Source organism: Amblyomma maculatum, chromosome 10 (genome assembly GCF_055883805.1).
Source record: "Amblyomma maculatum isolate TAMU_Amacu chromosome 10, ASM5588380v1, whole genome shotgun sequence".
NCBI lineage: Eukaryota > Metazoa > Arthropoda > Arachnida > Ixodida > Ixodidae > Amblyomma > Amblyomma maculatum.
Window position 1 is genome coordinate 176,707,909 of NC_139353.1, and position 5,796 is coordinate 176,713,704.

The 5,796-nt window shown below is 46.3% G+C and overlaps 1 pseudogene; it reads left to right on the plus strand.

The window, feature by feature from the left end:
* The first annotated feature begins 253 nt into the window (after positions 1–253).
* LOC146177989 (uncharacterized) lies at positions 254–1,676 on the plus strand (annotated as a pseudogene).
* Positions 1,677–5,796: the final 4,120 nt, after the last annotated feature.

Here is a 5,796-nt window from a genome sequence, read left to right on the forward strand (position 1 = left end):
AGAAGAAATGTAGCGGAAACGTACTTCGCTACTCGTGTTACTGCGACTTTTGTAAGTAACATGCTCATAATTACCGATATACACCGCAGTATAACGTTCTACGGCACGTTTCTAAGGCAATACCGCATTCACTAGAAGCGCTTTTGTACCGCTTTCAAGCATCGAGACCAGGGTGGGCTCGGTGGCTGTGCCACGATGCAGTCACTCAACCCGTTCTGCCTCGCCATGCAGGTGGTTGCACCCCTTTGGTTCACCGTGCTTTTCCCTGCTTCTCTGGCTGCCTGTCCACCGGACATCTGGCTGGAAAGGACGCCCGTTTTCAACCATCCCTGCCTCGTCACCGCTTCCGCCTATCGTGCGCTGACCTCACCAGTGCACTGGACCCTCGACAGTCAACTGGAAACACCATCGCCATCGACATCTTCTCCCGCCCCAGCTTTTAAGCAGCCGCAGCCGCTGGCGTCGCTCTGTGGGCTCGGTGGCTGTGCCACGATGCAGTCACTCAACCCGTTCTGCCTCGCCATGCAGGTGGTTGCTCCCCTTTGGTTCACCGTGCTTTTCCCTGCTTCTCTGGCTGCCTGTCCACCGGACATCTGGCTGGAAAGGACGCCCGTTTTCAACCATCCCTGCCTCGTCACCGCTTCCGCCTATCGTGCGCTGACCTCACCAGTGCACTGAACCCTCGACAGTCAACTGGAAACACCATCGCCATCGACATCTTCTCCCGCCCCAGCTTTTAAGCAGCCGCAGCCGCTGGCGTCGCTCTGTGGGCTCGGTGGCTGTGCCACGATGCAGTCACTCAACCCGTTCTGCCTCGCCATGCAGGTTAGGAAGCCATATTGTCTTTACGCTAAGAAATCTAGTGATTATTTCCTGTTACAGCTGCCGAGCCCACAGTGTTGCTTTGCGATTGCCACTGAGTGTGCTGATGTCATTATTTCCTTGCTTTTGTTATCCGGCGACATAGAGACTAACCCCGGCCCTGCCCAACTCGACACTGTACTTGCGGAACTTAAAAATTGTCCGCCGGCCAGTCGACACTAATCACGGAAGTTTCAGACCTCAAAACCCAGTTACTAACAACAGGAAACCTGATTTCTGACCTAAGTAGGCGCATTAGCGCACTTGAAGGCCACTACCAAACCATACAGACGCTACGCACAGAGATAGAAGGCATAAGCACTCACACCGCTCAGGCGACTCAACAGCTCTGTGATCTCGAGGATCGTATGGACGAAGCAGAAAACCAGTCACGCCGAAACAACCTGATTTTCTACAATATTCCTGACCCTGATCCATCTGAAACGTGGGCCGATTCTGAAAAACTACTAATTCACCATTGCTCCGAATTTTTGGACATCACACTCGACCCCAAAACATTAGACCGCACTCACCGTCTTGGGCGCCACGAACTTGGCCGCTGCCGTCCGCTAATTGCCAAATTCGCGCTCTTCAAAACGAAAGAAGAAATCCTAGCTAATGGCCGCAAATTCAAGGACACAGACTACACCGTCGGCGAAGATTTTTCACGTCGCGTTCGTAATGCGCGCAAGCACCTAGTTACCTTTGCCAAAAGCAAGACTAACCGTTTTTCTTTGCGGTACAAGACCCTGTTCATCGGTGCCCGTCGATATACTTTCGACGAACCATCGCAATCTGTAAAAGAGATACCATAGCGATTGCTGCGCCGCAAGCTTCCAGCCGCTCACGTATCTACCACCCCCCAGTCTAATCTCTCCCTTTCGGTGATTTTCACTAACATACGCAGCTTTCTTCCGAAACGCGAAATAATCTCCAATCTTGTGTGTTCATCTTCTAGTAATTTGCTGATTCTTACCGAAACATGGCTCACTAATGACGTCACTGATACTGAAATTCTTGCTGACTTACCGAACTTTAACCTTTTTCGCAAAGATCGCACATCCGCTCGAGGCGGAGGTGTACTCATCGCAGTCCACAATCAGTTCTCGTGCACAGTTATAAATATTCCATCAGACCTCGAGATAATATGGCTACATTGTCGCGCCACGCCCCAAACCCTACTGCTAGGCGTTTGTTACAGAGCGCCAAATACCAACTGTGATTTTTCCCGAATACTTAACGACGAGATCAGTCAGCTATCGAGAAAATACGCAAAAGCACATATCATCCTTTTTGGAGACTTCAATTTTCCAGGAATCAACTGGCAGACACAGACAGCAGTCGGCAACAGGGAAGCGAATGACTTCATTGAGGTCTGCCTAAACTTCAACTTAACACAAGTAATATCCGAACCGACCCGCGTTGCAGAAGGGTGTGCAAACATCCTCGACTTAATCCTAACTACCCACCCGGAAGCCCTCTCATCTATCACTTATCTACGCGAAATCAGCGATCATAAAGTTATTCACGCCACATTTGAGTTCCACCCATCACGACACGAAAATCAAAATAAAACTATTAGGCTATACGACAAAGGAAACTATGAAGCGTTTAATCTCGAATTAAGCCAATATCTCACTACATTTGAAGTATCGTTTCACGATCGCTCAGTAAATGATAACTGGTCCCTCTTTAAGAGCAAGATTATCGAACTAACAGACAGATACATCCCTAAAATAAGCTTCCACTCCGACCGCCAAAAACCATGGTTTACCAAAACAATAAAAAGGCTCGACAACAAAAAGAAACGCCTTTTCCGTGCGGCAAAATTAAAGCAATACGACGCTTTCGCGTGGGAAAAATACTATACAGCCGAACGCACGTACCTGTCCGCAATGCGAAATACTCTTTCCTTCACAACGACCTCCCGAAATTGTTGACTTCCAATCCCAGAAAGTTCTGGCAGGTAATTAGTGAGCACCCAGCACATACCATCACTCTTACTAAAGAGTCCGGCGAAGACGCAGATGACAAAGAATGCGCTGATATTTTTAATAATGCCTTTTCATCTGTATTCACTAATGAAATTCAACCACCAACTGCGCCTTCCACCGCCAATATACAGTCCAACATGCCTGCTGTCGTGTTTTCTGAAGCTGGCATTTCCTCGCTAATCGAACACCTTAAAACTTCATCATCGGCCGGCGTCGACGAAATTAACTCCAAAATACTTCGCAATACTAACAGCATTTCTGCAATATACTTATTGTTATTGTTTTCCCAGTCGCTTTCTACAGGATGCATTCCGGATGATTGGAAAGTGGGGAAGGTCATTCCCGTCTATAAATCAGGCAAGAAAGATACTCCTTTAAATTACCGTCCCATATCATTAACCAGCATACCTTGCAAAATCATGGAACACGTCATCTATTCTCAAATCATGAACTTTCTTGACAGTAACAACTTCTTTCATCCCTCACAGCACGGGTTTCGCAAGGGTCTGTCATGTGAAACTCAAATGGCCATCTTTCTTCATGACGTTCACTCCAGCCTCGACCTAAACTTACAAACTGACGCTATTTTTCTAGACTTCGCTAAAGCATTTGACAAAGTTCCCCACAGGCGTTTACTGCTGAAACTAACCATGCTAAATCTGCATCCTAACGTCTTATTATGGATCGAAGAATTCCTTTCTAACCGCTCTCAGTTTGTTCTCGTTAATGGACACAGTTCTAACCCTCTTCCAGTAACATCAGGCGTACCCCAAGGTTCTGTATTAGCTCCCCTCCTATTCCTAATCTATATAAACGACTTACCCTCAAACCTGGTTTGCAATGTTCGTCTGTTTGCCGATGATTGCGTTATTTACCGCACTATTTCCAACACCTCTGACCAATCACAGCTCCAAAACGACATTAACGCAATACATGCCTGGTGCGATGACTGGCTAATGTCGCTTAATCCTAATAAATGTAAACTCGTATCTTTTCACCGCCGGCGTAACCCCCAAATTTTCACTTACTCGGTTGCTAACACTCCACTAGAATCTGCATGCTCATACAAGTACTTAGGCGTCACCTTGTGCCAGGATCTCTCCTGGCGCTCACATGTAACGAACATCGTCGCATCAGCTAACCGATCATTAGGTTTTTTGAAACGCCATTTACGGCACGCCCCTGAAAGTATTAAACTTCTCGCCTACCAATCGCTCATCCGACCTAAACTAGAATACGCATCTGCTATCTGGAGCCCGCAACAAGCATATCTCATCAGTTCACTAGAATCTGTCCAAAACCGCGCCACGAGGTTCATTCATTCTTCCTATTCATATGACATCAGTGTATCGTCACTTAAACGGCAATCAGGTTTATCAACTCTTGCCCATCGTCGTCGCATTGCTTCTCTTAATCTGTTCCATAAGTTTTTTTACAGCTCCCTCGGCCAACCACCCTACATCACACCGCCAGCTCGCATATCTCATCGCACCGGCCATCCACTAGTAGTCTCATGCCAGCGCGCCCGCACCGTCACTTTTTCTTCATCATTCTTTCTTCGCACTGCAAAAGACTGGAATGGCCTTCCCCACGATGTTGACGCCATCACCTGCCCATCAAGTTTTGTAAACAGTTTAAATATACACTTCATAAATACCATGTAGGCAATCATATTCAATCTATGTCTGTACTCCCACCCCTTATGTAATACCCCCAATGTGGGGTCTTTAAGGTAATAAAGTGAAGTGAAGTGAAGTGAAGCATATTTAATAATATTCATGTAGCGCGTAGTGTGTTCGAGTGCTGCGACGCTCTAAACAGGAGAGTGGCCATGGTTGAAGTTGATTTCGAAAAAGCATTTGATCGTGTGTCTCATGAAATATTGTACTGTCTGTTGGAACATATTGGTGTTGGTGCCGTTGTATTGAAAGGAGTTAAAATAGCTTATGCATGTTGTTCTACACGCCTTATGATTAACAAAGTGTTATCTGAAAGAACTAATGTAAGAGCATCTGCGCGACCGGAATGTCCACTGTCTCCTCTACTCTTTGCTATATATTTGGAACCATTGTGTAGAATGGTAATTGCTAACGAATACATCCGTGGTTTTAAGCTGGGAGTATGTGAAGTGAAAATATTGGCATACGCTGATGATGTGGCGCTTTTTTGTGAAGATCGCGAAAGCGTTTCGGAAGCTTCGAAAGTAACACAAAGGTATTGCAGGCAGACTGGCAGCGCTGTTATTTTAAAGAAAAGTCTCGGAGTGTGGCACGGGGAATGGGAAGAGGAACCGGAAATTTCCTGTGGAGTAAGATGGGCTACAAAGCCCGGAGTTTATTTGAGAGTCCCATTGGACAAATACGGGGAAAATACGAATTACTGGAATGAAAAAGCGGAAGAAATACGGGAAAGGACGAAAGGATGGATGGGACGTAACCTCTGTATTTTCGCCCGTGCGACTGTATGCAATACCTTTTTGGTGGCAAGAATAATGTATTTACTTCAAGTATTGTATTGTGCTCGAAGCAACATACAAAGGTTCCATCGTGTATTTGCGGTCTTCATTTGGTCGTCCAACTGGGAACGAATTAGCAGAGATAATCTCTTTCGGCGAGTTAAAGACGGCCGGTTGTCTCTAATGCATCTATATGTGCGGCAGATGGTTTTAAGGTTTTGTTTCCTACGTGACCAAAAAGATGCATTCCTGAGAACCTTTATGCAAATCATGCTTTCCAGTGCAATTCCAGAGTTTATAGTCTCTTCATGCTCTGCTCGGGGACACACTGTGTCACGCTTCCTGCGAGAAGTGGTGTGGTCGTTCAAGTTTTTGCGCGTGAGGTACTCTGTAGAGTATTTAGCGACGGTACCACCTAAGCGACTGTACAAGGATCTTATTTCACAATTGTTCCCAGCTCCATTGTACAGAACCTTATACTGTGAA